We start from the raw sequence: 26,166 nt of genomic DNA, 5'->3' as shown, positions 1-26,166 counted from the left end.
CAAAGGGCAGGGAACAAATGAACAAATAAAATTTGACTGATTTCAAAATATAAAAATATTAAATCTGTAATCACTATGCTCCTTGATCATGTAACACAAAGTAGTAGTATTTTGAAATCTTTATGAAAAAGTTACATTTACGCTTTTTACATTAAAGGTATTAAAAAAAAAACTGGTCAAGATCGAACTAGACTTTATCTTTTACAAACCATTTCAGTCTATTTTAGTTCAATTTATAAAAAAAGGAAAAAAAAACAAAACTAGTAAGTCATTCAACTTGAAACATTCATAATCTAAAACTCAGCAAGGAAGTTTTAAAAACCTAGTGAGAAGTATATAATTAAAATATTAACATGTTGTTGCATACTCAAAATAGCTAGTGTATTCTCAATGGAAAGACATTCTTAACAAAAAAAATCACTTGAGAGTGTGGGTGTGTTTCTTGCTTTTCCTCCTTTTTCTTCCAGAGTTGAATGTATTTTGGAATTTCAGGTTAAATTCAAGTATTCTTGTGTGGGAAAATAAAAGCTTCAGTCTTTGTTACTGGAGAAGCTCTGAGGCATTTTTTTAAACTCTATTACTCATGGACTTATGGGTTGTTTTCCAGTTGGTGGAAACCGATTCAAAGAAGAGGAGGTGAAAGATCAAACAACGCACAGTGACAAGTTCTGCTGCTCCAAGGAGACAATCTAATTCACTGAACTAAATTACAGAGTCAGATGGTTGGAACGTTGGAGTTTCCTGGAGTGTGGGAAAGAATACTAACAAAATAACACATCTGTGTTCTGAAATCCAAGGTAAGCCTTTTCTTGTCTCTGTGTCAAGAATGGCTGAATCCAAAATGTTTTTCTTCCAATCATGGAAGAAACATGGCTAGGAAACATGTAATCAATGGAAATATAAGTATATATCAGCACCTTAGACACCAGGCAACAGACAACCTCCTTCATTCACTGTGTGCCACTGTTTCCCCTCTTTTGTATTTCTTTGTGCTCATTTATTTGTCTATCTATGCATTGATATATCCATCTCTTCATTCAATGAGCAGTGAAGTACTCTGATAACTACCATATGAGATACAACATTAAAGGTGACTTGTATCCCACCTAGAGCTCATACTATCGATAGAGATAATAGTTTATATAACTATTTACAATACAAGAAAAAAAAAAGATGTGCGGGTTTGTGGGTAATGTGTCATTTGAACCTGGTCTTGAAGGACAGGAAGGATGAGGAACTGAGGAGGCTAGAATAACAGAAGAGACAGAATGGCTTTTGCAGTCATACTACTGACTCTGGGAGCTACATGTAAAATTTTCATAGACCTAGTGAAGCTCCAGTGTAGGCAACATACCAAACTTCATATAAATGAGCTTAATGAACAAAAGGGTATTTGATTCAACTGCCAAGTGGCTGCAAGTAGTAAGTGAGCATTTTGTAACATATAATACCTTTATTTAACTGCTGAGCAGTATAGATTGAACCCAGCCTCCTGGGTTTGTAGGAGTCCTATGGTTTGTATATTAACAAACAGTTGGAAATAGGGTATAACCACTATTTAAAAAATGTTTACTTTTTTATGTCCTGTTAGACATAGAAACTGTCATTGTCTTAGTTAGAGAGCCTCTGGATACTGACTCTAAGACACGCCATTCAGAGTTTAAACCACAAAGGGACATGACATTGAGATGTAATGCAAAAGCCTTCTGGGACAGAGACTGATTCATGATAGCACATTTCTTAGCACAGAATGATCAGAAACCTGAGGCACTGAGATCCATGAAGTTCCATTTGATTTAGTGAGTTTTACCAAAGAAACCAGTAAGATGGTGTTTACCATCACACCCCACCATGTCCCTCCTCCATGCCCTATGCAGGATTACAACCACTCTCTGTCCAGGATCCCTTGGTGTCTTCAATACCACCCTGCAGTCCAAGTCACACTGTGTTATTAATTAGTCTGGTAGGGCCATTGTCCACAAATAATGAGCATATCTTGAGAGCAGGAACAACATTTTCTGTTATCTTTCTCTGCTCTGCACCAAGCATGCAGTAATGTGTGTGGAAAAGTGAATGAATTAGTGATTGGCATGAGAGGCCTTGTGTAATGAGCGGCCCACCCAGGTTTGGTAATAAGACCCCTCAGTCAGCGAAAGAAATCGTACATTTGACACAGGTTCAGAACTGTGCGAAGAATGCCTGAAGACTATTTCACAAAGTGTCTGGTAGGGAAGAGGGAGACCGGAAAAGGCTTTGAGTGGTTTTCCACATCTTGGTCTCCTGATGAGCCATGGCATTGCAATGAAAAGAACCTAGGTAAGACTTAGCCTGGAAAAGGGAGGCAGCCCCCTTTGTTTGGTAGGTCCTAAAATTAAGTAAATCTTTTCCTTTTCCCTGTGTTGTCTTTCTAAACTGTTTTCATCCTAATTGTGCATTGCTTCTAACTAGATACAATATCATGCAGTTCTTCCTAATGGAAGCTATACTGTAAGCCATATAACTGTAATGATGTATCAAGTCAAATATAGATAACAACAGGAATATTTTCTCCAAGTGTGCATCAGAGGCCATTCCTAATTTCTGAATGATGCATGGTTCTGTATTCTGGCAGAAAGATACTACAGAATCCTACAAAACTAGTAGGGATGGGATAACTCCAGATCCTAACAATTTCAACCTCTTCATGGTGTACTAATGCATTTTTTCAAAAAAAATTGAAGAGGGAAAATAATAAAACATATGCCTGTGTCTAACTCATGAATTGTGGGAAGAAAACAAAACAGGAACAGAGGCTCTGACTTGTGCAAAAGCTATTTTTTCTCCTCTGAACAGAATATATTGTTAACAGCCCAATCTTGCTGTCTATATGGAAGAGAGGAAGAAAGTGCTCCTTGGAACTTAACATGTTACCTCTTTTCAAAGATGAAGATTTCTTGGAGGTTTTAAATGGTAGAGGTGTCTCTTAGCTTTAAGCAAGACCATGAAGTTCAAAATATTTTTTCCAGATACCAGTGATTGGGTGTCCTTGAGAAAGGCACTTAATCTCTCTTGGGTTTTCTGTTGTTCTAATGTTAATTAACTTGTTAATTATCTAGTAAGTTTTAAGACAGCTTTAAACATGTTTGCTTTGCAGACATAAAGAAAGATGCAGTTGCTTTGTAGACAGAAATTTCATTTAAAGATTCTACCTCTGAAACTGACAACAAGAAACAGGCAATGTTAATACCGGGAAATTTTTTATAGAATCACCACAGGATCATTTGCGATTAGGCTCTCAGAATCTTGCTTTAAACTACTCCCTCTAACTGTTCTTCCTTTTCTCCCCATATTTCCAATAATAATACCTTATGTTTGAGGAAGTTTGTGCTTTCACATTTATTCTCAAGGTAAATGAGATGGCAGTGAAGGGCCTTCTCACCACAGTGCTGGGTATCCTGGAGGCATTTGACATTATCTGTCAGTTTCCTTTCCCCTTCAGCGATTCACAACATTCAGGGACTTCTTTGAAGTCATACAGCTAATGGTAAATGGCCAAATAGGGACTCAAATGCAGGTTCTGAGATGCTGAGTTTTAGCACCACATTTCAATAGGGCATCACCATTTCTGCCATCTGGGTTAAAAATGGATACTTTCTTGTGACCTACCCCTCTGCAATGCTCCTTTGCTATGCTATGCTAAGTCACTTCAGTCGTGTCCAACTCTGTGAGACCCCATAGCCGGCAGCCCACCAGGCTCCCCCATCCCTGGGATTCTCCAGGCAAGAACACTGGAGTGGGTTGCCATTTCCTTCTCCAATGCAGGAAAGTGAAAAGTGAAAGTGAAGTCACTCAGTCGTGTCTGACTCTTAGTGACCCCACGGACTGCAGCCTACCAGGCTCCTCCACCCATGGGATTTTCCAGGCAAAAGTACTGGAGTGGGGTGCCATTGCCTTCTCCAACAATGCTCCTTTAGTAGTGTTTAACTATCCTTATGAAGGTTTCTTAAAAAGTCTCTCTTCCTTGGTTTCTGTGACACTAATTGGGGGATTACAGGGAATATCAAATACTCCTCTTGGGATTGATGGGAGAAAGGGAGAAGATTTTATAATGATATCAAATACAAAACAGCCTGAAACATGTAGCATATGAAATTAGTCAAAAAGATCTGATTCGTGTGTATAATGGTTCCATTGTCTCTATGACAGGGTAGAATTTCGCTCAAGTTGGAAACCAAAATCAAAGATCAATCCTAAATGTCATCTTCAGAAAACTATAGGCAGCTCTCTGACTGTGACTCAGTACAAAATGTTTTTTGTTTTTTTCTATTTGATTCCTGTGCTGGCTATTCTTCTGCTCTGGATTTTTCCATATGAACTCTTTTCTCTAATTTACATATTTTTGCCAGGCCCCAAAATGTACGTAATGTCGCCACAGTTCTGTCCTCCTTTCTCTCATTCTCCTTCATGGTTCAGCAACAATCTTCAAATAAATGATTCCTAAAGTAATTGTTCTTTCTTTGAGCATAAAGGATACCTATATTTCAAACCATTCTCAGGTTTCTCTAGAAATAAACATATCCCAAGAATAATTAACATCTCTGTTCAGATCTGCTCTTCCCACTGTCATACTCCTCCTTGTCACTCAGATCTAAAATGGAAGGATCATCTTGCATTGTTCTTGCCTTCTGCCCTGCCCAATAACAAATTATAGATTTCTACACATTCAATTTCTACAGTTTTGTTCAACTATCCGTTAGTGGTATGCTGGAGCTGGCAAAACTCAATTGTGGATATCTCAGAAATCCTGCTTAAGCAATTAAATTAAAAATGAAGGTAAACTCAAAATGCATTGCTTCTTAATTATCTTATGTTCATGCTCTTCAGGTGAAAATATTATATAATGGTGTGCCACTGAGTATCTCTCCCCAGCTTTTGGATTCAGTGATGTCACATTTATAGCCTGGAGTATTTACACCAAGGAAACTGACAAATACTATTGCCTGCACCCAACCCACTCCCCACCATCCTGAGCTGGTGGTTACTTATTATCAGCACACAGAGTATCCTAATTCATCCATTTTTAACACTTCGGCGGGACAGACAGGAAATGCTCATTACTGTGTTCTTCCACCCACATTTGCTATACTACTCTTTCGTACTGCAGGCTATCATCCCACAGATACCTCCTGAGTGTCTATCATGCACTAAGATATCATGGAATTGGCCAGCAAAACGAATGTGATTCTTCCTTCATGAAGATGACAGTGCAGTGGGGAATCTGATATTAATAATCATATGAATAAATACACAATTACAAGTCCCAACAACTGTTGTGAGGCAAATGTGTAGAATCCTGGCAGAGAACCTTTGGGGAAGTGTCATTTAAATTGACATCTTTTATGAACTGGATTGTGTCTCCTCAAAATTCATTTGTTGAAGTTCTAAGCCCCCACTGTGACTATTCAAAACTAGGGTCTTTAGGGAGGTAATTCAGGTTCAATGGGGTCATAGTGCTGGGTCCCTAGTGCAGGAGGACTGGTGACCTTGTAAGAATATAAGAGACTCCGGAGATCTTGCACTCTGTGCACATGCACACAGGAAAGCTTTTGCAGAGGCATAGCCAGAAGGAGGTCATGTTAAAGTAGGCCAGGAAGAGAGGTCTCACCAAAACCCAACCCTAACAGCACCTCAGCCTTGCACTTCTGGCCTCCTGAACTGTGAAAAAATCAATTTCTATTATTTGAAGCACCTAGGCTATGTCACTTTATTATGGTGCCCTAGTAAACTAATATGGAGAAGGTAATGGCACCCCACTCCAGTACTCTTGCCTGGAAAATCCCATGGACGGAAGAGCCTGGTAAGCTGCAATCCATGGGGTCGAAAAGAGTCAGACACGACTGAAAGACTTCACTTTCACTTTTCATTTCATGCATTGGAGAAGGAAATGGCAACCCACTCCAGTGTTCCTGCCTAGAGAATCCCAGGGACAGCGGAGCCTGGTGGGCTGCTGTCTATGGGGTTGCACAGAGTCGGATACGACTGAAGCGACTTAGCAGCAGCAGTAAACTAATACAGTACCTTCAGGATAAGAAATGGTTTGCAGAGTGAAGAAGGATGGGAAAGCTTCCAAGGAGAAAAAATATCCCAAGAAGAGGCCTTGGAATGGAAAATAGCTTAGAATATTGGAGTAATAAGAAAGCCATGGTGGCTGGAAGGCAGTGAGGGAAAAAAGACATATTTATTTTTATATTTATTTGTTTTCCATTTTAAGGACTGTTTGATGTTTTTATTATATGTATAACTATTAACAGCAATTATTTAAAATAATTGTTTTACTTGTTCATACACTACCTTTATGACATGGCTCATCTATTCTTTATTCTGATACAACTATTAGATTGCTAGCATACATCTTTGGTAGCATTATTTCTGATATCTTCCTGAGAAGTTCTTTATTTGCCTTTACATAGGGCCAACAACTTGGCTATGTGCATGATCACTGGGCTATAATATTATCTGCTCACACTCTAAATCTGTTGCTCCACAGTCTGTCTTTGTATTTTGAAGAAGTAATAGGCCAGTCTTATTTTTGGTCTTTCAGTAGCAATTTTACCCCAAATATGTGTGGGTTTTTTCTTTAACTTAGAAGTTCAAAAATATCTGGATGTGATTTAGGCACCAGTCTCATCATTAAATCCGCATGGCTCTCAGATAATACTTTAACTTTAAGAGTCACAGCTTTCCCTCAGCCCCAGAAAAGTTAGATGTATTTACAGCTTTCCCACCTGTCTGGGTTTTTGCTTACCAGACTCTTCCTCTTCCTTATTGTGTCCTCCTCCTAAGATGTGTTGATATCTGCCTTCCTTCAAGACTCATCTCACATTCTGCATCCTTGATCTGGACTTGGTCCCTGGTTTATCTCTATTTGTATCCTTATGACAGTTTATACCTCTTTATTGGTAACTGCCATACCTTATTTTTTGTTTTCTGTTTATTATCTTTATGCAAAGTTGCTAAGCTCCTTGAGGGGAAGAACAACAGCTTCCTTGTCTCTACTGCGTTTGACAATTTCTCTTGTCAATTTCTATGCCAAGGAAATCAGAGGCACTCACTTTGAGTTGCAAAATTTTTAAAAACATAAGTTAAAAAATATTAAGTCTACTTCCGGACTTTCTATGAAATGCACAGGAACATTCCCTCAAAGACCCCTGCTTGGGGATATTCCCTGGATGCATGCATGCGTGCTAAGTCACTTCAGTCGTGTCCAACTCTTTGCGACCCCATGGACTGTAGCCCACCAGGCTCCTCTGTCCATGGGATTCTCCAGGCAAGAATACTGGAGTGGGTTGCCATTGCCTTCTCCAGGGAATCTTTTGACGCAGGGATTGAACCTACTTCTCTTATGTCTCCTGCATTGGCAGGCAGGTTCTTTACCACTGGCACCAATGCATGGGGATATTCCTCAGACACATGTTTACAGAGATAAAGGGAGTTCTTGTAATTTGATGAGATAGAAACTGCCTGTGCTTATGTTGTACTCCGGTTGCTCAGAAATAAGAGATATGAGGCACCACATTTTTTTTAAGAAGCTGAACGCTGTACATTCAGAGCTTTTAAAAGAATGTCAGTCTACTTTTGTTTGAATTTCCAAGTTCCCACAGCCACACATATTTTACTTCCTTCTCCAATTTACTCTAGTTTTCACCCATCAGTATCTGCGTGCAGTGCACCTTTCAAAATGAAGGATTGTAGTTCTAAAAGCAAATGCATTTTTCTTTGATCCTGAAAAACTTAGCTCCTCATGGCAGCAATAATGACGGAACCCTATTTAGTGCTGTTTGTTTTTCATCATTTCAACAGCTTTCAACCTGAAACATGATAAGAACAGCAAAACTGATAAACCACCCTTATTTTTATCTGTTTTCTGTCAGAGTAGTTGCCAAGCACAAAGACAGATTTTTCTAAATATCTCTGGGAAGAAAAAGAGTGCATAACCCTGTGCTTCAGGCTGAGGCCAGCACAATTTGGTACATTTATTATGTTACAGAAAATTCCAACAAAAAGGGAAGAGGACAGCACTTTGAAATCAAGTCTAGGATTAGGTTGGTTTCTGTTACCCTTGGAGGAAAACCAACTTTCTAAGTTACCTTCTAGTGAAGACAGTAATTCCACTAAAGTAAACCAAGCGATTGACAAACTTTTGCCTTGATTAAAAAAAAAAAAATGGTTTCAGAGAATGATAGACATTCCAGTGTTTACAAGCTGAAAAACTATGCAATCCATTAAACAAGTACGCCTACTAGGAAATTGTTATTACTTCAATATTATCATCCATCCAGTTACAACATTTGTTTTCAATTTCTAAAAACATGATTGAGTTAGTCCCACGAGTTGAAATATGCTTAATGTCCCGTGATGCAATACGGTAGTAATGTGCAAAAGGAAAACATTAAGAGGCATGAGGGGGCTATTTTGTACTAAAATCATTCTGGGTATGTGCTTAAAAGTTGGCTTTTCTGATTAATCTGGTGGAGTTTTAATGCTGACCCTTTACTGATACTTCAATGATCTGGCAAAGAAAGAATAGAACTAGAAGATTTTACAGATCATTGAATTGGGTGCAAAGACAGTGAAATATGATGCAGAAATCATGGTGAGCATTTTGTACATATATCAGCTTGTGCTTTGATTGGATATTATAGTTCATCTATAACAAGAATGGCATTTATGAACTGCAAGACTATTAAAAAAGGCATCTGATAGAATGGGTTTTATGACTGAGGTTTATAAGATTAATGAGATGACTATCCTGATGAAACTGTGATGTGATCCTGATATGGCTGCCGTTTTGAAACTCTTTCTTTTCTGACAAAAATTAACTTTTAACTTAGTATACCGCTGTACTTGAGCATCTGTAGAGTATTTAGGACTTTATACAAAAATAGACAGATAACCATTTTATTTTTTACATCCTCTGGCATCTTTTGTACCTTGGATGACAGAGAAATTATACAGATTTCTTAGATATAAGTATTTATCTGACTAATCAGTTTTATATATTATTATGAACTAAAATGTAAAAAATATGTTTCCACAAATTGTCAGTGAAATGCAGTAGAATGTATCTATGCTATTAAGAGTTGTTTGGGAGGGAATTTTTCAGTGTTCATAAAAATTTAAAATTGCACCTATCCCTTGACACAGCACTTCCGGACAACTTTTATGAAGATATATGTACACATATGCACAGAGAGGTGCTTACAAGGTGGCTCAGTGGTAAAGAATCTACCTGCAATGCACGAGATGCAGGTAATCCCTGGGTCGGGAGGATACCCTGGATAAGGAAATGATAACCCACTCCAGTATCTTGCCTGGGAAATCCTAGAGGAGCCTGGCAGGGCCTTGGGGTCACAAGGAGTCAGACATGACTTCGACTAAACAAAAATGCACAGAGAATGTTAGAAAGGGATCTTTGCTTCGGCATTATTTGAGATAGCAAAGTATTGTAGCTAGGAAACGGTTAAATAAACTATGGCATGTAAATACTGAGCAGCAGTTTAAAGAATGAAGTAAATCCATGTAATGACCAAAAAAAAAAAAATATGTTGCAGAGTAATATATATATCATGATAACATATTTTTTACAAGTCCACACAATACAATTAAGCATATTTTATATGCATACATATTGATGCATGGAAACTGATCTGCAAAGATACACAAATTATACCAAGAGTAACCTCTTAACGAAGCATGGAATTGGTGATAAAGGTGGTAAGGAAGATTTTCACTTTAGTTGAAATGTATGAATTTTTTTTTAAGCAAGGACAATATATTAATAATCAGTAATAATGGAATTAAAAAGATATATAATGTAATAGATTTAAAAAGTTACCATTATAAAAATATGAAAGATCAGTTAATAGTTGAGGACTCAAAGAAGTAGAGAGAGAAGGTGAAATCTCATTCACTCTAGCTTGGGAATACTGCCCAGACGTGGATTCTCAGGAGACGATAGGGTGATACTGGGCCTTTGCAGCCTGGACTTGATCCTGCCATCATGTGCTGGCCTTTATGGAGTGGATTCCAGAAAGAAGACAGCATAGAGAGGAGAATGCTTAGGGACTAAGCAGAGAACAACTGATCTGACAAGGATCCTAGTTCAGCATATTGAGAGGTCAGTACCCATCATATTTCCTCAGGGCATTTAATTTCTCCAGGTGGGTGAAGGGGGATTTCTTAAAGTGAATTAAGCCTGTAAAAAACAAAATCCACATGGGCCTAATCTGACTACCCCCCGCCCCAATATATTGACTCAAACAAAAATCCTCCAGAGACTTTGCTGTATAATCTTGGCTCTGTCCCAACATTATCTGCTGAACACATTCCTTATTATTCTTAAAATGTGATGCTCAAGATAAAGTAGAAGGCGAATATATTTATATAAAGAACACCTGAATATGCCATGGCAGGTTTTATTTTACAGATGGATAGAGGAGGCTGTTGGGCAGAGATAAAACAGACCCAGCTGGCCCTTATTGGTAGCTGACTTGAATCTGAATGAGGTCAATTGGATGATGCTATGGAATTATGAGGAACTATATCATTTTCACTGAATTTTTCGTTGTAAATGACCATATCAGTTCAATCCATATTCTAAATTTTGTTTAAAATGACACAAAATTATCCACATCTTGAGTGGATACAGCCATTAACCAGGCCTGCCAGATAAAAGTACACAGGCTCTGTGCTGTCCTTCAGCAGAAGAGCTACTGAAAGATATTTGAAAATTACTGAAACTTTAGTAACTTTATTTCATTTGTTTTGCCAAGTGTATCTGTGTTTTCCCACAAGGGCAAGACTCAGGGAATTTTGTTTTGGTGCTTTTCTTTTTTAAAATGAAATTATCTAAAAAAAAAAAAGAAAGAAAAAAAAAAGAAATTATCTTCATACAAACATAAATGATCCAATGGTTTTCAAGGCTCTAATCAGAGGTCACAGACTGATAGCTATGTTTTATTTAGTCTTTTGTTCACTTCAAACAAGCTTTTGTAAGGCAGTGAGAATCACAATCCAAATACAGTTTACCGGCTGCCAGTGTCTGCTTCACTTATTTGTATCAGTATCACTCCACAGAACCCCAGCAGGCCTTTGCATTGGTGTTCCCAGGGCCTGGTCTTCTTAAACTCTGAATTAATGCAGCAGTACTGCTCACTGCCTCTTCTGATTCCTGTACTTAGATTTTTGAAAGAGGAAACTGAGGACCTAGGCTGGGTTAGGAATTTGACCAAGTAATGCAGATGTTTGGAAGAAAAGCTATGCCCAACCTAGACAGCATATTAAAAAGCAGAGACATTACTTTGCTGGGTTCATATGGTTAAAGCTATGGTTTTTCCAGTAGTCATGTACGGACATGAGAGTTGTTCAACTCTCATAAAGCTGAGTGCTCAAGAATTGATGCTTTTGAACTGTGGTGTTGGAGAAGACTCTTGAGGGTCCCTTCAACAGCAAGAAAATCAAACCAGTCAATCCTAAAGGAAATCAGTTCTGAATATTCATTGAAGGATTGATGCTGAAGCTGAAGCTCCAATACTTTGGCCTTTAGATGCAAAGAACTGACTCATTGGAAAAGATCCTGATGCTGGGAAAGACTGAAGGCAGGAGAAGGGGATGACAGATGAGGAGATGGCTGGATGGCATCACCAACTCAATGGACATGAGTTTGAGCAAGCTCTGGGAGTTGGTGATAGACAAGGAAGCCTGGTGTGCTGCAGTCCATGGGGTTGCAAAGAGTTGGACATGAGAGAGCAACGTAACAGAAACTGAAATGTGGCTGTTACTAGCAGAGCAAAGACTTGGGTCTCTATCTCTTCTTCCCAAACTCATGCTTCCACCAATGGGATTTTATTGAAAACAAGGTTATAGTTTTCCTTCAAGCTCCCTGGATAGACCCAAGGTCCATGATTCCATCAATTCAGGCCACAACAATGTTGGTTCTAAAAGGGTCTATGTTGTGCCTGTAACTGTCCTTTATTAATGAAACATAAGCTCTCCCACGCTATTCAACTACCCAAAGAGAAAGGAATTAAGTGGCTTTCAAGCATTGTCAAGATAGATCTTCATGTACCTGACCATGTACTAACTTGTTAGATTGATGACATCTCTGTTTGAGACAGATGGATGAGATGCTTTCAGTAAGTATAGTATTCATACATGATAACTAATTAATTAATGAAAACCAGTATTAAGTCTATTTAGGATGCCATAATGGTCATGTTTGAGGATGGGAGTAGAAAGGAGGGGTTTGCCTCTTATTCAAGGTAACAGTAGAAGATGGAAAACAGACACAAGGCAGTGACACCAAAGAGATGAAAGGTAATATACATTAACTCAATAAATTCAGAGAGATCCCTCTTCTGTGTATTAAGATCTTAATCACCATGTGATGTATCACTAGGCATTTAGGCATTATATGTCTATCCAAGTAATCTGTACACATACCTAGGCAGTATTAAAACATATATTCCTGGGCTTTGCCCCCAGAGATTCTAATTCAGTAAGTGTGGAGTAGAACTCAAGATTGTCCATTTTCAACAAGCTCCAAAGTGATGCTGATGGGCTGGTTCATGGGCCATACCTTGTATAACAATGCTAAAGAGGTACTCCTCTTCCAATATTTTTTATAAGTAAACGAGGGCCAAAAGATGTATCAGATATACTGCTGCTGCTGCTAAGTCACTTCATTCGTGTCCGACTCTGTGCGACCCCATAGACGGCAGCCCACCAGGCTCCCCTGTCTCTGGGATTCTCCAGGCAAGAACACTGGAGTGGGTTGCCATTTCCTTCTCCAATGCATGAAAGTGAAAAGTGAAAGTGAAGTTGCTCAGTCGTGTCTGACTCTTAGCGACCCCATGGACTGCAGCCCACCAGGCTCCTCTGTCCATGGGATTTTCCAGGCAAGAGTACTGGAGTGGGGTGCCATTACTAATTATCTATGCATGAGTGTATATATGTGTGTTCATATACATTACTTTAAAAAAAAATCTTGAACTCCATTCTTAATAGTTGTTTATTTTTTTTTAACCTAACTGACTTAAAACTTCAGTGCAAAGAGGGGAACACAAAGTCTGCTTTCAAAAATGTACAGGTTGCCTTTTTTTTAAAGGCAAAATACTTTACTATCTCCAGATACCTGCAAATGTATGAAATTATCTTGTAATAAAACTCAGATGCCAGAAGCCCACCTTGCAAGTTTTCTTAGGAAAAAAAGAAGAAATCAGATACCAGGTAATAAGACCCAAAAGTATCTCTTCCAAAGACAGAAAAAAAAAATATACAAGCAATAGAACCCTGATTGGAAAGACACAATACAAAGAGAACTATTTTTAAGCTTCCTTTTATGACTGGGGGCATAGCAAAATAGTTTGAAATAGAAAGTGTTCATGCTGATTACATGAAATCAAAATACACACTGTTCAAAGGCAGCCAACATTTAAAAAAATATGCAGCTTCGTTTATGCAGTGAATTTCAGTGTTCTTTCAGTCTGAGAATATTTCAAAATACATTGCAGGTACAGCTGGGAAAATTCAGTGATACCCCTGTCCAGATATCAGCTATTTGGTTATAAAAATATTTTCACATTTCCTGCAGATGTCTAGATTCCTTTCTTTGCTAGTAATTTTAATTCAGAACTCATTATTGACAGCTGTTTGTTCTGATAGACCCTAATTGCTCTTTTACTAGACTCAGCTGTGAGCAGACTGATTTCTTTTTCCCTATAGTGTATATTACATATAAACACAGGCAGGAAAAAAAAATAACCAATTAACTAAAGACGTTCACGTAAAATGAATCATTGAGAGCACTGATCAAGTAATATCTCTAACTGCAACATAGGTCAAAGGAAATTATAGCATTTACAGTTTAGAGTATTAAATATAATTATATAGAAATATTCACAAGCATTCAAATATAGGGATGATGAGTGGCAGCATCTGAAAATTTATCCTTTTATTAAAGAAACTTATAAATGACTACATTTGAGTAACTGACAGGGCATTTAATGTACTAAAGGATTAGCTCAGGGATATCTATCTATCAGACTCTCTACACAGAACTAAGAAGTCTGCCATAATCAGTGCTGATCCTGAGGAATCAAACGTGCTGTGAGATCACTTTTGTTGTCGTTCAGTTGCTAAGTCACATCCAACTCTTGGCGACCCCATGGACTGTAGTACAGCCCACCAGGCTCCTCTGTCCATGGGGTTTTCCAGGCAAGAATACTGGAGTGAGCTGCCATTCCTTACTCCAAGGGATCTTCCCAACCTGCATCTGTGCGTCTCCTGCGTTGGCACGTAGATTCTTTACCACTGAGCTACCAGGGAAGCCGCTGTGGAGATAATCCTATTTCTGCAGGGGAGAGTTTCTGGGAACTACCAACTCTTTTCCTTGCTCTCCAATCACTGCTGTGGACAAACTGCTTTCCTTTAAGTTTACCAGAAGAGGAATACAAGTTTGTTGAAATCAGAGCTATTTCCTCTGGAAGATTCTGTTCAAAGGCAATGCCCCGTTTTAGCAGCTCCCCAAGAGGTGCACGAACAGCTTGGCAATGTTCATTCCATCAAACGCCTCGGCAGCCTCGCTCATGAAATCTAGGCCAATTTGGGGACCCCAAGCTGCCTTCCTTAGTGGACCGGAATCCCCTGAAGAGGGGAAAAGCAAGGGCTGGTTTCAGTAGAGACCATATAAGCTGCAAATATACTGCATTTGAGAAGAGCAATAGCTCGTTTTATTTCCTGTCTGTTGGTTCTGGAGACGGAGGGAATGTGATGATGAGGGATGAGCAAACTGCTCCTTAGTAAGGAACCCATTCAGGGGAAATGAGCTTTTTCTTAACATCAGGGACACTATATGGTGCTTTCCCTTTCTGGAAGCAATAAGTGCTTCTCTTTTCAGACTTAATCTACCTCATATAGGGAGGAAGATATTGGGAACGGGATGCTGATTAACCCGATAACTCTCCAGGATGCAGCATACATTTCCATGAACACCAGACATAATGCTAATTAGAGTGCAACCCCCAGAGTCAATATTTACAAAGCCTTACGGTGAATGTAAAGTAAGCTGTGGGGCTGGGTACCCACAAAAATTGACCCCATAGCCTATTCCCAGCCTCTCCCCCAGTAACAATGGAAAACATTTTATTTGGCATTTAAAAATACTGCCACTACGCTTTCTTAGTATTTTTTAACCTATGTAAGAGATTATATCATTTCACATTCTTGTGTGGCTTTGCTCATGGAATTGCTTTGGATACTGACATTCTCACTCAATGTCCACTTATCCGTTGAATACCTCCTGAGTGTCTGTTTCATGTGGACATAGCTCCAGGAAAGAGGGATGCAATGGTGAACTCCTAGGCACCATTTCTCACCTCACAGCTGTTAGATTTGGACACTACAGTCTGGGGAAGAAATTGAGTTTTTGCCCATAAAAGTAAATACCACATTTGAAACGCCATTTCTTTTTCCCCTTGAAGGTTCACTTTTTACTGGTTAAAATAATTTAAACATAAAGTATTGGTTGAATTGAAAAAAAAAACAAACAACTTCTTTATTTTCACTTAAGTATGATAGGGAAAGTAATCTGTTGTGATTTTTGTTTTGTGAGGAGTCAGTTTGGCAAATGGCTTTTCCAACTGTAGAGAAATGACATTTGGTTATTTATCTTCCCTGAGCCTTAGTTTTCTCATCTGTAGCTCCTCCTATAAGGCTACTGTTAGCAAAATGTCTTTTAACTAATTCTTGATAAATGTTAATTTCCTTACTTCCTTTTCCTGTGAATTAAATACCTAGAGTTGAATATTTGAAATCAACTGGTCTAATAATGTCAGAGTAGATATGCAACCTTCCTATTCTTGAATGGTTATACTAAAGATTTAACACTATGAATTTGTGAAACTAATATTCCATTTCATTTCCAGATTTCTATCCTCTGAGGGAGGAAAAACAGTCATATACAGTGGAATCAGAGTTGAGACCTGGAAGGGACATTAAAGATGATACAATCCAGTGGTTCTCAAAGTGCAGTCCCATGATCAGCAACGTTAGCATCATCTGCAAATTTGGTAGAAATGCAAAACATTTTCCTTATCACAAGTAGTGATCATTGTTTGTTCCTTCACTTGTTTCTTAATATGTGCATATGGCTTACTACTAATTAACTCATATTAATATATGTATGTAGATATCTGTATACATCTTCTTATTTGATCTCCATTTGCCAACCAAGCCACACAAATTCCCCTTTCCCCCAAAAAGCCCCAGTCTAGCACTCACTGCACCAGGTCAGCCAAAGACTGTCAAAGACAGCCAAAGACAGCCAAAGGCTGTCTTCTAGGATAGCTATATTCTTTTTTGATGCCATGGTGTTTATTCCAAAACAGTCAGTTATTTTAGTGAAATAATATATATTAAAGAAACTAATAAGATATTTACAAAATATCTTATTTTGATTATTGATAAAAAATAAGAGTTGTTTTTATGAAAGGTGAATTAACTGCTTTGGGAAGACATTCTATTGTTCCCTTAAAAGTACAGTTGAGATAGGCATTGGTAAGATATCTATAAATAAATGGAAAATAGTTTATAAAAAATCTAGAAGAATTCTAATATGTAAGTTGTTGAAAAGTTATTGAATGTTGTCTATATTAAATAGACTATATTAAATATACTAACCGTATGTCACACTCAAAGTTCTTGAAAGTGAAAGTGTTAGTCTAGTAACCATGTCATACTCAAAGTTCTTAGTCCTAAATGTAAAAATGAATGAACTAATACAATATATAATTATGCATTTGAAGTTAATAACTGAATATGTAATATCTTAGGCTTCTTTGTCTTAATGAAGCTTTATCTAAATGACTGAGTCTTAACTGGATATATATTATATATATATATATATATATATATATATATATATATATATGTATATCAAGGTTTCTTGTGAATGGGCTTGATTGTTTTAGGCATCTTCCCCATAGGTTATTATAAGCTGTTTGAGGAAGATGACACATTGTTTCATCTCCATATTCAACAGTTTGAATCTTTGCATTGTTTAGTTTTAATAAATATTTCTTATATTTATCTATACATTGCATTTACTGATTTATTAGACAATTACTCTTAATGTCCATGGTCCTATTTTATCACTGAGCCAAATTATCTCTTATGATAGCATTTCCTAGAATACTTTGAGAAAATCCAAGGGGAAGGGGAAGAGTTCCATATCTAAATAGGTTTCAGAAATCCCCTCTTGGAAATTCTCAATAGAAATTATATTTTATAGGGTTGAGAAACTCTGTTGTAAAACAGTTTAACTTAGTTTAACCCATGCTAATTTGACTATTGAAAATATCTTCTACATAACATCTGGTAATAAATCAGGGTTCAGAGTGCACATACCTTGATGAGGTTTCTTGAATTTTCTGAGTGACTGGCTTTTTTATGTTCAAATCATAATTCTGTTTCTGTAGACTCTATTCAGACTTCTCATAGAACCCAGATTGAGTGTGAAAATCATTTGTCAGATTATATATGCCAATAATTCTTTGGGAACTGGTCAAAATTTGGATTTATAAAACTGCTATTTATAGTTCTCTTCTGTTTATTTTTTCTAAATAAGGTAGCTAATCATTTCTGAATTCAGCTCTACTCTCATAGATCAAAAGAAGTCAGATTTAGTCAGGGGAGTATAAAGCATAGGTGTTAAATATCAGTGGTAGGGCCTAGGATGGACTGAGCCTTTAAAAAAAAATTAATTTCAAAATAAAAACTCTTAAAAAAAATGTCTGCAAGCTAAAATTTGCTAACGATAGTTTTGGGAACAAGTTTTTCATGGAGGGACCTGGTTTTCATAGTCTGGAATCACTTTAAAACTTGATGCCATATGACTCTAGACTTAGAGAAGCAGAGTGAATAACAGATTATACTAGTATAAGAGATATAGTCCAGGAGTACTTAAAATGAAGCTGAGAAAGTGGTAATGAGTGCCCCTTACATTAAATCTGTCCACGGAATTTGAGCATTTGCCTGAGATAAGGCTGCTGAGGTTATTAAAACCTCAAATGTTGAATGGCAGTTATGTAATGAGTTTCCTTTAAAAAAACAGAAAATGAACTGCCATTTAATAAACACTGCCTGAAATGTTGATAACTGAAGCTGGGTGATAGGTGCTTGAGGGTTCATTATACATTCTCTCTACTCTTGGGTAAGTTGGAAACATCCAAACTAAAAAAGAGTAAGAAAATATCCCCTTTTTATCCCCCTAATATAAAGCTCCCCCCAAAAATATAGGATCCCTAAGGGAGAGAAATAACAACAACAAAAAAAGATGTTGCTTATAACCATTAATCTAGTTCTAATAGCTAAGACTGTACCTAAGTTTTTAATGCTACAGCCAAATTGTGATGTGATGTACCTTTAAAAGGACATATGAGCTAAGTGACCATTCTAGAAATGCTCCTTGATAAGATTATCTCTATGAAATATAGGCAGAGAATCCAGAAAAGGGCATGATGACCATCTTAGGAATTGTACCTTTGTACATTATATATGCCACAAAGATTCACTATTAATATGACATCCATGCAGAACTGTCATCTCAGATTTTTAAAAAATGTATTTATTCCTAAGCCTTCAGGAAATATAAACACAACAACAGAGGTATGCATACATAGCTCTGGTAACCAGACTGCATTCAGAGAGTTTCTTACTGAATTCTGAAAAGGTTTTGCTAAGCTTGGGCTTTACTATTGTGTCCTACAAACCAATAAGTTTGAGTTTAATTGAACCAAGATAACAATTGGATTTCAGGCTGCAGTACATCAGAGAAAATAGTCTGAAGCCCGGTCAATCATTTCCAGACACACAAAGAAGGGATGAAATGTTAACCATAGGTTATAAAGAATTTTTGTGGTTTGCAACATGATTGGTTATGGTTTTTCAAATATAAGTGGTGAGCACGGGTCCAGACTTAGCAAGGCTCTCTGTTCAATTGATTAGAATTGGAGTTGGATGTAGGTCGACAAAGTTTAACACTTACATTTATTTTTTGAACCTTTTGACCCCCTTCATCCACTTCTCAAACTTCTACCCCCACCCCTTCTGGCAACCACCTATCTGTTCTGGTTATCTATGAAATTGTGGTGCTTTGTTTTTGACATATGAGAGAGATCATACAGTATTTGTTTTTCCCTAGAATGACTGATCACCTGTGAACCAAGTTGGCTCTAAATTTGAAGGCAGTCAGATAAAACTTGTTACTATGGTTTCCATAAGACCAACATTCCTCCTCCTCCTGCTTCTCATCATCATAACTGTGAGTAAATAAGCATTTAATATACCAAATTTTATGCAGTTTTCCCTTGTAGATAAGATGTCTTTGGCAAATTACTAGATTGTTTTCCACCTTCTTAGAGAAGTAGAAACTCAGGTAAGAGATTGTATGCGATCTCAAAGTTTCAGGGCATTAGAATATCTCTTAATTTTCTGTGTACACCATTTCCATTTCTTAGCCTGAAAGCTAAACGTGTGGTGAAAGTCATTGAATTCTGGTTTTTCGTAGTAGCACACACTTACCAAGAAAGCATTCAGCTCCAGGGCCTTCATTGGTTACTTTGCACTTTTAAATTTGCTGCTATGTATGAATTACTTTAGGAAGAGTTGACATCTGGGGTTCCAGGATGTATATGAAACCTACCTCATATTTTGAGATGATTCACGGTCTGCCTTTGTCTACATTACAATCTAACAGCCCTGGCTCTGGATAAAATTTAGAGGCTTAGCACAGTGACCTACTGAGGCTGCATCTTTTGTATATTTACTTTCCGTATTCACTTATAATAGCCAACCTGAATCTTATCTTAATGGATAGTGTACTCAAACTCTTCAAATATGTTTTCAAGCAGGCAGTAGAATGTAGGGCAAATCTCAGTAACAGTCCTACCTCAGTAGCATGAAGGACCTAATGACCTTAGCGCTGACCACTTAGCGCTGCTCTTTATGGCCAGACACCACAGCAGTTAGGTCAAAAAATACAGATAGCAAAAGGAACTCCAACCTGCATCTCTTACATACAAATCTGGGGGTAGTTATGGATTCAAGAGGAGAAAAAAAAAACAGAAAATAGAAAAACAGGAGACAATGGCAAAAAATCAGGTAGTACTTCTGGAAGAAATTAAATGCCCTTTTTGTCGCTTTCTTACTTATTTCATAGATTGGCAAAATGAACCTGTATTTTGTGTTATATTTGAGGGTTTCTTCTTATCCCATTCTGTGAAAGAAATTCACATTACACCTAACTAGGCTGCTGAGAGCAGAGTAATAATTGTACAGGACATCGACAGGAGTTTTGCAGGCCCATCCGTTTCATATTCAGGCTGACAGAAAGGTTTAATACTCGCATGTGGTGGGGGTCCAGTGACATAGAGTCTTAAGACTATCCTCCCACCCCCAACTGATATGTCCTATTCCAAACAAGGGCCTTTCCGTTAGCTTAATTTACTGTCGTTTGGCTTGTCTACAGCACAGAGAGCATTTCTCCATGCAAGCTTTTATTTCAAAAGGGATTCTCTTCTGATTTTGGTGTCACTTCATGTTTCTGCAACAAGAAATTCTCTCAGCAGCTGTACTGACTTTAGAAATGCAAATGTACCTTGTTAATGTTACTTATCAAGCAAAGGTTTAAAAATACTTGCTAAACATTTGTTTATTTATATGGAAGATTTCAGAGTTTTGCACAGTTAGATTTCAGGCATACAACAAACCCCATGAGTGTGTTAAGGAAACATGAGTGATCCCAGCAGATGGCATGGTCAGAGGCAAAGGCTTTGCAAATGCAAGCAACTGCACAGATCCAAGCTGAGGAGCCTGAATGGCTATAATTGTAACACATCTACAGTAGAAGGAGGAAGGTCATTTACATTATGTTAAGAAACATAAGGGCAGATTCTTATCTTCTGTAAGTGTGTTACACAAAATGGGGATTTGACACATGGGCTGCTATTGGACAATATACCACACACAGTTTTTATTTCAGTTCCAGCAGAAAAACAATATTGACAAATTTCTTTCTCTCTTTGCTTCCTACTTTATTCAATAGAAGAGGTAACAATAGCATCTGCTGTACTTGGCTGGAGCCTGGAATGAGGAAATTGTAGATGAGGAGCCTCCCAGGCATATGGCCACTATAAAAGCTCATACTACAGCCACGGGCATAGCCAAGCGAGAGCTCCAGTGGGAGTAGCACATACACGAGGCAGCCACTGCAAACCAAAGCAGGGCTGCCAAGACAGCATGCAAAGCCATTCTCAGTGGCCTGAAGTGATTTCCACCATCACGGCTCCAGACCTCACTTCATAGCTGGATGAGCTTCTCTCTGACAGTCTCTTCTCTCTCTTGGCCTCCCTCTACTATTTTCTGCTGCTCTGGCCTTACTGACCACCTGGGTCCCGAGCACATTCATGTACTCCCCAGTTATGCATTTGCCCCTTCTTTAAATCAGTCACAACCTTGAAGATGTGTGATACTTAATGAACTGTTAACGCATCCAAGTTATCTACTCTGATCATCTTAGTTCTCACCATAGCGCCTCCTTGCCATTACATAGGTTATACAGGTGCTTTCTGATTATGTTCCTAATTCAGCTAGAAAATAAGCTGGGGAGTCCTTAATTAAGTTGATTTGCATACAATTAAAAGGACCATAATGCAGTGGGAAACATACTGGATTAGCCCTTGGTAGACTTGAGTCCAGTAAGAATCTGTGGGAAAGTTGTCAGCCTTCTTAGAGGTCATTTTATTTTCCTATCTCTGAAATTAAAGAGGAGTGGGGAGGGAAGGAGGGTGGGAAGAGAAAGAGAGAGAGAGGAAGGAGGCAGAGAGAGAAAGGAGTGGGGAGTGTCTGGGAGGCTTGAAATATTCTTTCTAGATCTATGATTCACTGTGAGTAAATAATGCTCCCTTAATTTTTGAATTTAAGGAGAAGCCTGTTAACTCAAATAAATCCTAAATTACAGGAAGATGTAAGGGAAATATTTTTGAGGCATGATGAAATGGGAGTTAAGAGTATGAGTTTCTCCCACCACACAAGCTGATATCTCAGCAAAAATAATCAGTTGCAGTTGTGAAACAAATTACACTGACTTTTCCTCCACTTAAAAAAAAAGGCAAAAAACTACTTCATATATTTAAAAACCTCTGTATTTTAGGATGGACAGGAATTGGGGGTAGAGGGAGGGAGTACATTTTTCCCTCCCATCCAGCCTCAGGAGGGAAATCCACAGTGGACTTAGCCAAGCTTGTGAGAGGTAAGAGGAGAGAGAAGAGCTCCATCAGTCAAGAAAAAAGGTTCGGCTAGGCAGTACTCAGTGGTGGGATAAATGAGGCCATACATTACTTGTTACTTCTCTCTCCTTCAAGAAGTACAGTCTTGTTTCATCACTCCATGAATCTAAGCTGGCCTTGCTCCGAGCAAAAGAATGTGGTGGAAGGGATGATAGGTGACCTTCAAGCCTTGGCCTCAAATAATCCTCTCCTTTATTTTTTTTTTTTAATCCTCTCCTTTAAAATATTAAATTTGAACAAGAAGGTCTTTAGCCTTTATCATTAAAATGAAGGAACCACAGTTAAGCCTGCCCCATCTCATCTAATTCTTTTTATATCAGAAACCATAGGCACTACAAGCTCCACTTTGGCCAGTAAAAGTCTCAACTACTGACCCTCTCTCAGTGGACTGAAAGAAAAGATTGTTTTGGAAGGGGAGAAGGAGAATTATAGAGGGAGTTAAGATGAGGAGAGACTTCTCAGGTCCCCTTGGAAGAAGGTATAGGAAATAATAAAAGTATTTGATTATTTTACAAAAAAGCTTATCTTCAATAAAAATCTATGATTTAAAAAATAGAATGCTGTCCCAGAAATATCTACCCCCACAGAAGAGCAAGGGATTTCAGGACTTGCAAGTTTGAGCAGGGGGTCTGACATTATGACTCACTTTTCTAATATCCACCTAATGTTTTATTTTGGCTTCCATTAGATTTTTGAAAAAAGGGGACAGTCATAGGCCACTTAAGAGCATTCCGAGGGCTTACTGTTTTGAACTGCCAGAATGCAGGACGTTCATACCAAGCATGGACATGAAGCAATATGACTGATATCTTAGCAAGAAAGATCAGCATAGCCCATAAAAGTAGCCACCTTCGGAGCCTGAAGATTTATTGCAGCAGTGCTGCCATGGGGTAAAAGATTTTTTGGAACTCCTTTTTGGCAACAGAGTTGAGGGCCTATCACCTGTTCTTTTGAATTGCCTAATGGTGGCACATTTTTGTCCTTGAAGGTGGAATTAAAAAAAAAAACATTGAGGTATAGTTGGTTTACAAAGTTGTGTTAGTTTCAGGTGTACAGCAAAGCGATTCAGTTATACATACACATATATTCATTCTTTTTTAGATTCCTTTCTCATATAGGTTATCACAGCATACTGAGTAGAGTTCCCTGTGCTAAACAGTAGGTCCTTTTTGGTTATCTATCTCGTATATAGTTCTGTGTGTATGTAAATCCCAAGCTCCTGAGTTATCCCTCCTCCCAATGTTTCCCTTTTGATAACCATAACTGTGTTTTCAATATCTATAAGTCTGTTTGTGTTTTGTCAATAAGTTCATTTGTATCACTTTAAAAAAAATTAGATGCCACATATGACATATGATATATTTCTCTGTCTATCTTACTTCACTTTATTTAGTATAATAATATCTTGGCCCATACATGTTGCTACAAGTGGCATTATTTCATTCTTTTTAAAGCTAAGTATATTCCACTGTTTATACGTACCACATTTTCTTTATCCATTCCTCCGTCAATGGACGTTTAGGTTGCTTCCATGTCTTGGCTATAGTAAATAGTATTGCAGTGAACACTGGGGTGCACGTACCTCTTTGGATTTATGATTTTCTCAGGATATATGTCCAGAAGTGGGACTGTTGGATCATATAGTAGTTCTGCTTTTAGCTTTTTTAAGGAACCTCCATACTGTTCTCCATAGTGGCAATACCAGTTTACATTCCCACCAACAGCACAGGAATGTTTCCATTTCTCTACACTCTCTCCAGCATTTATTGTTTATAGACTTTTTTAATGATGGCCATTCTGACTGGTGTGAGGTGATACCTCATTGTAATTTTGACTTGCATTTCTCTGATAATTAGTGATATTGGAATTGGTTACTTTTTTTTTTTTTTTAAAGTACCAAGAGACAGTTATAGTCAAGTCTTGGTTTGTATGGTTGGTGATCAAGGTAGGGAGTATTGTTGTATGATTTTTCAAGTAATTAGTCTAGTTCTCTGTAAAAGTTAAAACGTGATTCTTAATGTAAGTCTCAGAGAGAAGTTCTCCTAAACCTTAAAATAAGAGAGTCATTCAAAGAAGGGTTTTCAAGATTTAAAGCTTTGATGTGGGCTATCACTTGGATGCATATATTCTGCTACAATCAAAAATCAGTTTCACTGTCATATAGCTATGGTTCTCAATTGGATTGACTTTACCCCCAAGGGGACAGTCAGCAATGGTTGAAGAAATATTTGGTTGTTGCATCTGTAGGGAGTGGGCAGAGGCCAGGGATCTTGCTAAACCTCCTACAATGAATAGGACAGTTCCTCAAAACAAAAATTGCATGACTCAAATCTCAAAAATGTTGAATTGAGAAAACTGGTCTTATAGTCACAATCTGTTCTAATAAATTTTTTTGGTGCAAGGAAATAATTATTATAGTACTTCTGCATTTTAGTATTAAATATTCTAGTTGCTACTCACTTTCTAGGTAAATACACATACACATTCATTTTCTACTCATCTAGATCACAAAGTACATAGAAGTCAAGCTCATATTCTTTTTTGTTGTTTGACAGTATTCTTCATTGTTTTATAATAATAAAGTCAATTTAAATAACCACATATTTTATGTAGGGTACACGACTGAGCGACTGAACTGAACTGAACTGAAAACACATAATGTGTTCTAATGACAATACAAACATCAAAACGACTAAAGAGGCAGGTTGGTGGCTAATTATCACTTTACACACACCATCCTATTTAATTTTTATAGACAATACTATGAAGGACATACTATCATCATCCCATTTTACTGAACAGAAGTCAAGTCTTAGCTTAATTAACTTGCCGAAGGTTATAGATGTAGTAAATGCAGCAGCTGAGATTTGAACTTCAGGAAGCTGATTTCAAATGCACAGTACTCACCATCATGCAATGCTGCCTCCAAAGGGCCTTTCAGATCTGCTAAAAAGCCACCTCTGTTATTGGCTGGGGCCTAGTCTGCTCTCATGTGTAACAAAAATTGAGCAAAATAGAGAACAGCAGTTAAGGTACAAACAAAGAGAAGACCTGGAATCATAAAGCATTGGTTCTTGTCCAGATTTTCCACTAACTAGTTAAAAATGTGATATACAGCAAGTCACTCTAGCAAATTAAGACTGTTCGGTCTCAGTTTCCTTATCTGTGTAGATATTAATATTGCAATCTACCATTCTCCTTATTAGAATTAAACTGAATAAACAGTGGGAGATGCTCTGTAAATTGTCACACGCCTACATAAAAGTGATTTGTTTGTTCTTGGGCATGGACTGAGAATGGAAAGGTGATAGTTTATCAGTTGCCCTGGAAGGCATTTTTTATATTATAAACCCTAATGTATGACTTTGAAGTTAGTTCCTTGTAATATTGGTCTTACTTTTCCTCTACTGCCTTTATAATGCTTCTTTTCAAGCAAATTTTCCATTTTAGATAGCCAGTACCCCAAACTCCTTCAGTTTGTGTTTTAAATTTTATATCCATGGGGCCACTATATAATTTCCTTTAATGCTTTCTTTTGATTCACTTACTTTTAAACTACTTCAGGGAGGCAAGGTGTTTTTCTCTTACAGGATTGTGCCATCACAGTTTGGAGGATCTGGCCTCCTGTTTTATATCACCATGTTGTTTCATTAGCTAAAAATTTGCTTTTTTAATGCAGAATTATTGATATATAAGAACAGAATCTGGCATAATAGTTTCCACATGGCATAATTATTTCTTCTCTCCTTAAAATGTTTCCATAAATTTGTATACTCTACCCATT

General features: G+C 37.7%; 1 protein-coding gene and 1 long non-coding RNA gene across 7 annotated transcripts in view; one reads left to right on the top strand and one right to left on the bottom strand.

Moving 5' to 3' along the window:
• The window catches only part of PTPRD (protein tyrosine phosphatase receptor type D), a 2,533,682-nt gene that overhangs the window by 15,023 nt on the left and 2,492,493 nt on the right, over window positions 1-26,166 (bottom strand). The gene's annotated exons all lie outside the window — the stretch shown is intronic.
• LOC147366908 (uncharacterized) overlaps window positions 1-26,166 on the top strand; it is a 1,139,839-nt gene that overhangs the window by 1,006,446 nt on the left and 107,227 nt on the right. The window contains exons 14-15 of the long non-coding RNA XR_015169575.1: window positions 608-797; window positions 19,238-19,357. This is a non-coding gene — a long non-coding RNA (uncharacterized LOC147366908). The remainder of the gene's footprint in view (window positions 1-607; window positions 798-19,237; window positions 19,358-26,166) is intronic.

Source organism: Bos grunniens, chromosome 8 (genome assembly GCF_055505025.1).
Source record: "Bos grunniens cultivar Pamir isolate PY7600 chromosome 8, Bosgru_T2T1.0, whole genome shotgun sequence".
In the NCBI taxonomy this organism is placed as follows: domain Eukaryota; kingdom Metazoa; phylum Chordata; class Mammalia; order Artiodactyla; family Bovidae; genus Bos; species Bos grunniens.
The sequence above is the reverse complement of the archived record's forward strand: the minus strand, read 5'-3'. Positions and strand labels throughout refer to the sequence as shown.